Below are 10,876 nucleotides of genomic sequence, written 5' to 3'. Positions count from 1 at the left end.
ATCCCCAAGTTTCACTCTCCCCCAAACTTCACTGCTCAATCTAATGTGCTCTTTGTGCTACCTGCCTTGGGAGCAGATAGACATAGATGAAAGAAGGGAAGGGGAGGGGAGTGGAGGGGAGGGAGATAGATAGATAACTAGGTACTAAGGTCTGTTTCATCAGACCCTGATTACTAAGGGATGGAGTGACAAACCCTAAAGCAAAATCATAGGTGCTTTTGGATCTCTTTCTGAGGATACTAGGAACTAGCTCAATGGAGGCAGGCCTCTCTCCCCAAAACTGGACAAGAGCATAAGTTCTAACTGCTATGGGTTTTTTTCCCTTCTATCACTGCTTCAAGGCATCCCTAGGTGCAAGAGCTCTTAGAACATGTTCTTAAAAGACTTTATTAACTGAATTTTAATAAAAATGTTTTCCTTTGCAACCCTGTGTATGATAATTTTCTACAGAAAGGGTCCATAGACCTCTCCAGACTGTCAGTCTGTTTATCTCGCCCTTTCTCTCTGCCAATAAGCAGCCATCACTGCCTGGAGAGAACTATTGTCGGCTGCCATAATCGATATCCAGGCTCCTCTTCACCACACCTCGACCTGTGGTCTTCCCTACAGGAAGAATCCTTGATATCTCCTTCCTTCCAGAAGAAGCTTTGAGAAGTCTTCTAACTTGCTGCACAAAGCTAGTAAGCTCTAGAGATGGAGTTTGAATGTTTGAACACAACATAAACACACATGTTGTAACCACATGACTCTATATATGTATAAATATCTACACAAATATATATTGATCTGCTTATATATATCACAAATGTGTAATATAAAAGACTATATAAACCTACATGAATATACATAAATCCTTTTCTCTCCATTGTTAGTACTCTCATTATCAAAAAAGTACTTTATATTCACTCTGGTTTTTTTTTCCTACTTACCTGGATACTGGTTGTTTCACTCCCTTAAAAAAATTACATTAGTCCCTTTAGGGCAGGGACTGTTTCATACTTTTCTTTATTGTTAGGACCCAGTTTGGCACATATTTGTTCCATCATTTCAGTCATGTATGACTCTTCATGACACCATTTGGGGTTTCCTTGGCAGAGTTACTGCCATTTCCTTCTCCAGTTCATTTCACAGATGAGGAAACTGCAAATGGGTTGAAGTGACTTGCCCAGAGTCACAGAGCTAATAAGTGTCTGAGGTCTGATTATAACTTAGGAAGACAACTCTTTTGACTTCTGGTCTAGCACTCTGTGCCACCTAGCTGTCCTCAGGCACACAATATACATGTTATAAATTCTAGGCAAACGTAGTATATGTTTATAAGCATATATCCATACTAACTACAAAGTATTGGTAATCCTACCTCCATCAAGAGCAATGATTCATCCTATAGGTTCTGGTTTGGAGAGACCCAAAACAGAAGCTTGGGACAAAGGCTTTGGAATTTTTCCATTTATTTCAATATTTCCTAAGATAGAAACAGACAGGCAGATGGACAGATGGACAGACATATGGATAAGTGGATGCTGATTATACTATTCAAAGGGAAGTTAGATGTGCTAATTTTATAATGGCCAAAGATTGTTTAACATACCAAAGGAAAATATCTTGTGGGAATAGTGTGAGGAAATAAGACAAATAGCATGTCCCTAGAGAAGAAATAGGTGATAGGATACATACTTTGTTTAGAAAATGGAAGGAAAGAAAGAAAAGATAATTAGATCTAGGTTGGAGAAAAATGTAGTGGGTAGCCATGGAGACAGTCATTGAGATAAATTACTTTAAACCTATATAGGGAAGAAGGAAAAAAGGTTTTGTGAGTGAGAACAGGAGATTAGAGAACAGACTCTGTTGTTCAGGCTTTTTAGTTGTACCTGACTCTTTTGATCTCATTTGGGGTTTTCTTGGCAAAAATACTGGAGTGGTTTGCTATTTCTGTCTCCAGCTCATTTTACAGATGAGGAAACTGAGGCAAATAGGGTTATGTGACTTGCCCAGGGTTACACTGCTCTTAAGTGTCTGAGGCCAGATTTGAACTCAAGAAGATGAGTCTTTCTGACTTCAGGGGTCCGTCACTTTATTCACTGTGCCACCTAGCTGTCCAGAGGACAGTCACTAGCAGGAGTTAACCCAGGAGACCTAGTAAAATGGATGATTCTAGGAAAGCAAATAACTGGATCCAATTTTAGAGGGTCTGGAGAGGGCTAGATATGACATGAAACAAAGTTGTACCTGAATCCTAGCCTGAAAGGATTGAGAATCAAAGTTTAAAGCTATGGCTTAACTTTCTTAAATAAAAAGCAGCTTTAAACTGCAATAATAACATTTAAATAACATAGATTTTGTGGTTATATATCTTGTAAATCCACATTTTCTTACCCTGCACTCTCAAAGGTCCTAGCTGGATGGCACAATAGTGAGAGCACTAGACCTAGAATCAAGGTGATGTGAGTTAGGAAGTTCAAAGACACCCTTGGGTACTCATTAGTTGTATGCCATGGGGCAATTCTTTTTACCTCTGTTTGCCTCAGTGGCCTCAACTGTAAAATGGTGATAATAGCATTTACCTTCAAGGATTGTAAAGATCAAATGAGATAATATGTGTAAGGCTCTTAGCAGAGTGCCTGGCAAAGGGAGGAGGGTGGGAACAGAGAGAAAAAGGGATAAAAATTGGAACCCAAAACTATAAATAAAATGTTTATTATAAAAATAAAAAAATAAATTTTAATTTTTTTAAAAAGAAAAATAGAAAATAGTGAAGTATGAGCCCAGTGAAAGACTGTTTTATGTCTTTTGTCCAGGGATCAACCTAGTTATTTTTAGATAGACACACTAGAAGGTTCTTCCATTAAGTACTTTATATTAATATTAATATCATCTTCATCATACTTAAATTTTGGCCTCAGGAAATCTGGAAGTATGTTTTCTAAGGTACAGAGGGTTTTTAGATCTGAGTCAGTAGAGTGAGTACTCACAGTGATTTTACCATCAAAAAAGATGAAAGCACATTGTATTTTAAATCGTTTAATAATGAGTATGGACTGTTCTAATTGCTCAGTGCCTGAAGTATGATAGAAAAGGTGGAGTGAAGGATAGATTTCTGTTTTTACAGTCTAAAAAAACAAAAAAAGATTCTAAGACTTAGCTGGTGATAGCAAAAAGTGGTCAATAAGTATCAGTGCACATTTCTGTTTCAGGATGTAATAGGTGGTTTATCACAGTTTTTTATCATGATAGTATTTGCCCACTAAAATTTAACAATACTTCCCTAAGCTAGGAACTTAATGTTGGTGAATAACAGACAAAAATGGAGATACACATAAGTGAACTGGAGATTTAATGAGAGGAGCAGGAGATTATTTTCTTCCTTCCTACTCTTATAAACAAATAATAATAATGATGCCAATATTTATATTAACAATAGCCTGCATTTATAGAGAATTTAAGTTTTGCAAAATGCTTACACATATTATCTTACTTTATCTTGACAATAACCCTGGTGATAGGTGCTGTGATTATCCTTGTTTTACAGGTAAGGAAACTGAAGTTGACAAAGAGATCTGACCAAGTCACATAGCTAGTATCTGTCTGAGGTAGGATTCAAACCCAGATCTTCCTGAGTCCAGATCAAGCAGTTTATGCAGTGAACCACCTAGCTAGTTGTCTCATACATAAGGCATGTCATAAGCATAAAGAGAATAATTAAATTAATTGTTAGGATATTTAATAAATTAACTAGGAAACTAATCTTTGAAAAAAAAGTAAATTTTCTTAGGTGGCACCAATATTGCTATTTTTGAAGAGTGTTCAATAACTTCTTGGTTCTATTAGGGTTACTAGAGATGCTATGATGTTTAGAATTATAAGTTCCAACTTTTATTTCTTTTCCTTTTTTTCTAAAATCAGTATAAAATAAAAATGTGTATCCTGAATGTAAGGGGTTGTTGGATGGGTGAAAAGGGTAGATTCCATCACAGTTTAGTTTGAGTAGCACTATAGCATTCCTTCTATCTCTGTATTTCTATCCCAAGAACCTGAGGTCTAGTATTTCCACCCTAAGGCCCTCTTTTAGGTGATATACTCTGTGCAGAGGGCTACTATGAAATGTACACATTATTTGAGAGGGAATAGATAGTAAGAATCTAACCTTTTATGAACACATGCAAATGGAGGTAAGTTGGCTGGCATTTTTTTTTAGGGTAAGTTAATTCCTTTAGGGAATAGGATGCAGAACAGGTTTTGACTTGGGGTAGAGATAAAAAATAAATGCTATGGGATCCTTTCTAGGGAGAACAAACCCAGATAGGGAGTAGTTGGGTTTCCATGAAATACATGTATACATTTCCTAGGAGTGACAAAATGACCAAAACAGACATTTTCTTGAGGGACATCAAAGACAAAATGACTACTTCACATTTTTGCCCAGGGAAATTCATAACTATGATTTAATATTTCAGAATTTTTATTCCTGGAATTATATACTTTCTGTACATTGATTACAATGATTAAAATGCAAATTAAGTTTAATTCAATGTAACCTAGTAGAATCTGATCAACAATGTCAGTATAAAAAATCAAATCAACATGATATTTTTAAAAAAATATGTTTAGGCATTAAAAGGGAGCAACTCAATGGCACTTGTATCATGATCTCAGGATCACAAATTTAGAGGTAAAGAGTAACACATCCAGGGGCAGCTAGGTGGCACAGTGGATAGAGAACCGGCCCTGGATTCAGGAGGACCTGAGTTCAAATCCGGCCTCAGACACTTAACACTTACTAGCTGTGTGACCCTGGGCAAGTCACTTAACCTCAACTGCCTCACAAAAAAAAAAAAAAAAGAGTAACACATCCTATGCTCCAAAATCTGCATTTTACAAATGAGGAAATTGAGGTCAAGAGAGCTTAAGTGATTTGCCCATCCGTGTCATGTACTCTTTGTAAGTGTTTCACGTTGGTCTTCACTGTCAGCTTGAAATTTGTTTGATGTAATAGCTGTAATACTGCCCTTTCATTTGGGGATGTTTCAATACTGATTATGTATATTAGTATTCAAGTTTTCACACATTCAAGTAAGTGTGTTTGTCTTTCATTTGAGATGTTGCAACTGATCATGACAGTTATTATTCAATCATGTCTGAAAACAATACTATCGGACTGGCACTCTATCCTATGTTGAATACATATAAATGCTGAAGACTGACATGGTTTTAATTCATGTCACCAAGGGGAAAGAAAGGTCGAGTTCAAGTTGTATTGCTAACAGCCTAGCTTATGGGAATTTAGTGAGATCAAAGAGGAAAATGAAAGAGAAAAATGATTGACAATGTGAAATCCACCAAACCTATAAAACCAGCTCTCAAAGGACCATATGATAAAAGCGATAACTTGTAAAACTGTTTAGTTTCACTGGTAAAACATCAATGTCACTGCCTCTTCCTATAGCTACAATGTTTTGCAAGGTTATGCTTTCTTCAATGAAATATCAAATATCAGGAGCTGTGGTGCTTTTTGTTGGTATTTCTTCCAGAGAATGAACAAGTAAAATATGATAAAGCTCTAATTAGCCAACTTAACAACTTCTTATTATTTTGGTAAAATAGGGAAAGGAAAGTAAAATAATGGTGAAGAAATTATATTACACTCATATGGTTTTCCCTAATTCGTTGTTCCATTTGTCAGTAGTTAGCTATGTTGCTTAAACTTCTGAGGTGATATATAAATTTAGATTCTGTCAACATTTTGTACTGATATTTTTAACAACATATAAAAAATAAAGGCTAGTTGGTACTTTTATCTATGCCTCTTAAACTTGGCATAACTGCCCATCTGATATAATTAGATAATAGGAAAAAATAGTAGATATGTGGCAAAACATCTATGTTCAACCATAAGCTTCTTGGGTTCAGGGAACCTGATACTGAGTAACTTAAACTGAACTGGATGTAAATTTCAATCAAGGAAATAATAGAGTTATATTGAGGGAGCAGGAAGTTGGTGTTGTCAATGAATACATGACCTAAATCCAACGGATCTGGATCATATCAAAAAAAAAAATTCAGAGAAGAGAAAGAGAAACGTTTCCAAACTATGGCTACAGGGAGAATTCTTACCTAAATGAAGGACAGAAATGGTCATAAAAGAAAAAGAAGACAATATTGATTCCTTTGAAATACTGTCATACAAGCAAAATAAATGCAGTTATAAAAAATAACAATAGTAGCTAACATTTATGTAGTGGAATCATTTATATAGTACAGAGGTTCTTTATCCAGGGTCCATGAATAGATTTTAGGAGTTTGTTGAACTTGTATGAGAAAAATAGATGTTTATTTCATTAGAATTTACTCCCTTTGCAATATTTTATCTTATGAATTTAAAAAGCATTGTGAGAAAGGGATCCATAAGCATCACCAGACTACCAAAGGAGTACATGACAAAAAATCATTAGGAAGCATAGATACAGTGCTTTATGTTTTCAAAGCATTTTAGATATATTAAGAGAAACAATTAATTGGGAAATGTCCTCATAGAAAATTTCTCTAAGCAATGTCTATCATACAATATATCTAAAGAAGTAAAACAGACATAAAAAGCAAGAACCAGGAATCATTCATCAATAGATCAGTGGCCAAATAGTCAGTTCTCAAATGAAAAAATGGAAACTATTGATAATCATGAAAAAGGCCAAAAAATACCAATAATGAGAAGATAATTTAAAATAAATAATTGAGGTTATAGGGCATACTCATCAGATTGCCAAAAATGGAAAAAACAGCAGTTGTTGGAGACATCCTGGAAGAAAAGGAATACTAATACAAACAATGCCCTTGACCACTCTAAGAAAGAAATTAGGAACTATATCCAAAAGGTTACTAAACTATACATGCCCTTTGACCCAGCTATAATAAGTAAATTACACTCTCTAGAACAGGGTTTCTTAAACTTTTTCCTCTTGTGACTCTTTTTTGACCAAGGAATTTTTATGTGACCCCGAGTATATAGGTATATAAAATAGGTATACAAAATCTTTTCCTGTTGCCAAATTTTTCATGACCCCAATATTCAGTTATGTGTGACCCACAGTTTAAGAAGCTTTGCTCTAGAATACTCTCCTACATTATACTCAAACTTGTGGTGTTTCAAATATTTTCCACTTATACCAATTCATCATATATACCAAACACAGCAAGCAAAACGTGAATTATATATGAGGATATTTAGTAGTACTTTTTTTTAGTAAAAAGGAATTGAAAAAAAAGAGCTATCTATATTGAAGAATAGCTGAACAAATGTGGTCTATGCATGTAATGGCATATTCTTCTACCATGAGGAATGATGAATAAAATATGACAGATTCAGAAGAATATTAAAAGATTTCTATAAATTGATGCAGAGTAAATGAGCAGAACCAGGAGAACAATATACCTCATGACAAAAATGTGAAGAAAGAACTCTGAAAAAAATCAGAACTCTAATCCAAGTAGCTAAAAACAGTGAATCAAGCATTGCACAATTCATAATCATCGACATCATCATAGCTAGAATTTATATAGCCTATGAAGTTTGCAAAGACCTTGAGAAATCTCATTTTATTTTCACAATAGCCCTAGTAGGTAGGTGGTAATAGGATCACCATTTGACAGACAAGAAAACCGAGGTAGATAAGTTACTTGCCAATGGTCTCACATCTAGTAAGGATCTAAGACAGAACCTGAACTCAGGTCTTCCTGACTCATGGTCCAGTCCACTGCACTGAGATACAAAATACAATATGCATTATGAGACAGGCAATATATTTGAGATGATATGTTGGATTTCTCTTTGGCCTGAGATAGCTCCACACAACAAAAGAACATCAATAAATGAGAATTATCAATATGTAAACTTATATGTGTTCATGTAGCAGTAGAATGACAAATTGCTTCCACTTTTCATTATTTAGGTTGATTTTCTGTCTATATGTTGGCAAGAAAACTTGAATCTTGCCTATTGCAACTCCCTTCTACAACCTTCCTATGAATCTTTTAGCTTTTTAAATTAAACTTCATACAATTTATTTTGGTTTTAATTATTTTTTAATTAAGAGGTTTTTATTTTCTCCCCTTCCACCTTTACTATTTCTTTTTTTTTTTTAACTTTTTTTTTCTTTTTAGGGCAAGGAGGGTTAAGTGACTTGCCCAGGGTCACACAGCTAGTAAGTGTTAAGTGTCTGAGTCCAGATTTGAACTCAGGTACTCCTGACTCCAGGGCCGGTGCTTTATCCACTGCGCCACCTAGCTGCCCCCCACCTTCACTATTTCTTAAGGAGGAAAAAGAAGAAAAAGAAAAATCCCTTGCAAAAAATGTGCCAATGAAGAAAAATAAATTCCTACATTTACAAGGTCAAAAATGTTAGTCACATTTTACATATTTAGTCTATAAAATCTGTCTGGAGGTGGCTGACGTGCTTTTTCATCAGTTCTCTAAAATGGTTCATCATTGCTTTGATCAGAGATAAGTTTTTCAAAATTGTTCATTTTTACAATGTTATTGTTATAGTAAAATTTATTCTCATAGGTTAAAATGTTACTATTATTGTATAAATTGTTCTCCTGGTTCTGTTCACTTCACTCTGCATTGGTTCAGACAAGTCTTTTCACAGTCATCTGAAACCATCTATTTAATCATTTCTCACAGCAAAATAGTATTACATTATCTTCATATACAACATTTTGTTCAGTCATTTCAGAGTTGTGAACAGCTCCTCAGTTTCTAATTCTTCGCCCCAGGATTCAGCATACATGCACAGTTGTGGACCCTTTTTCTCTTTCTTTAATATATTTCAGGTATAGTTCTAGTAGTGCAATTGTTAGGGTTAAAAGGTATACTATATACATAGCTTAATAACATTTTGTACATAGTTCCAAATCTTTTTCCAAAATGTATTGATGGATTCAAAGTTCCATCCACAATGACTATATTCCCACAACCCCTTCAATATTTGTCATCATTTGTTTCTTTCCTTTTTTAGGTAGTATATATGTCAATATCATCAATCTGATAACTATGAGGTGGAAGTTCAGAATCAATGTAATTTTTACTTTTCTAATTATTAATGATTTGGACTCTTTCTCAAAGTACCTTTCATTTCTTTTGAAGGGGATGATTTCACCCCATAAATGCTTATAGATACCTTGGATATCTTACCTTGAGAATTACCAGTGGATGTCATTAAATATTTTAAATCCAGCTTTCATCTCTGATATTTCTATCTGTTTAGCAATTAATCATCTAATTCATCTGTTCTCAATCTTTGCCATCGCCCATTCCTTATCCATTCAGGGACAATAGATAGCTTGTTCTATAGTATATCATGGACCCCACGTCAGGCACTCTATTTTGGACCTGGCCTAAATTAAATTGGCTGTGTAACAAGAGCCAGTAATGGAGCCAAGGTGCATACACATGTGTGTGTGTTTATATTCTATACATATCAATCATAGTATATATGTATGTACACACATATATATGTATACATGAATTCATATGTACATATGTATGAATACAATATAAAGGTTAGCTCAATAGAAACATCTGATAGTAAAATGCATCTATACATTTTTTAAAAAATTTTACTATGTTAAATTAAATATGTATTTGTCTGAAGAAGGAGAAGCAAATGCAAAATGTACCTATTAAATAATAGCACTGAAATCAGTTGCATGTCCCAGTTTTCAAAGATTCTTTCAGAATTAGGGGTCATTTTCTCTCTTCTCAGTGTTAATACTTTAGCAAAACTAATCCAGATAGTAAATTTGCTACTTTCTTCAGATACCGTCAATGAAAACTTTGTATTAGTGAAAAAGACTTTTTCTCCAGAGGGAAATAGAAATTCCATCTGCCACTCCAATCCTTTAAGAATAAATGTGGGGGGGGGCAGCTAGGTGGCGCAGTAGATAAAGCACCGGCCCTGGATTCAGGAATTCCTGACTTCAAATCCGGCCTCAGACACTTGACACTTACTAGCTGTGTGACCCTGGGCAAGCCGCAACCCCCATTGCCTCACCCAAAAATAAATAAATAAATAAAAATTATTTTAAAAAGAATAAATGTAGTAGCGGGGCAGCTAGGTGGTGCAGTGGATAGAGTACTGTCCCCGGAGTCAGGAGGACCTGAGTTCAAATCTGGCCTCAGACATTTAACACTTACTAGATGTGTGACCCTGGACAAGTCACTTAACCCCAATTGCCTCACAAAAAAAGAAGAAGAAGAAATGTAGTAGCAATGGCAGAGGAAATACAGTAAGTGCTCAGAATTCCTGACACAATCACTCCAAAAAAAACTCCAAATAATGACATAAGACAATTCCTGGAGCAACAGAACCCACAAAAGTAAGGACTGAGACATTTTTTCCAGCCAAAGATGCCTTAGAAGTTTAGCAGGAGAGGTCTGCTGAACCAGGGTGGGAGTGGAGCCCAACCCCAAGGCTGGCTGACACATATAGGGCCCCAAGACACATTAGAGAAAGAGACTTCCAGGGCCTCTGAATCATGTACAGCTCCGGGTAACTCAGCTCACAGTCTGGTGAGAGGGGTGGGCATTTGGGCATGGGGGAGATTATAGGGGTCTCTGTTGGCACTGAGGTGAAACTCTGATGTTTTCCCTGGCTCATATACAGTACACAGTGCTGGGTGGTGGTCCCAGATTGGGGAAGCGTGCAGACACACCCGTGCTTGCAGCCGAAGTGAACCAGATTTGTTTCCAGGTTAAAGAGCAAGAAGCCTGTTGTTACTTACAGACCAGAACACAGCCCAGGAGCGCTGAGAACCTCCCTCTCCTTAAATCTTACATCCTGGGATAACCTGAAGTTTAGGATAGTGCATCCAGAAGCAGTAC

Source organism: Dromiciops gliroides, chromosome 3 (assembly GCF_019393635.1).
Source record: "Dromiciops gliroides isolate mDroGli1 chromosome 3, mDroGli1.pri, whole genome shotgun sequence".
NCBI lineage: Eukaryota > Metazoa > Chordata > Mammalia > Microbiotheria > Microbiotheriidae > Dromiciops > Dromiciops gliroides.
This window is presented reverse-complemented; position numbering follows the sequence as displayed.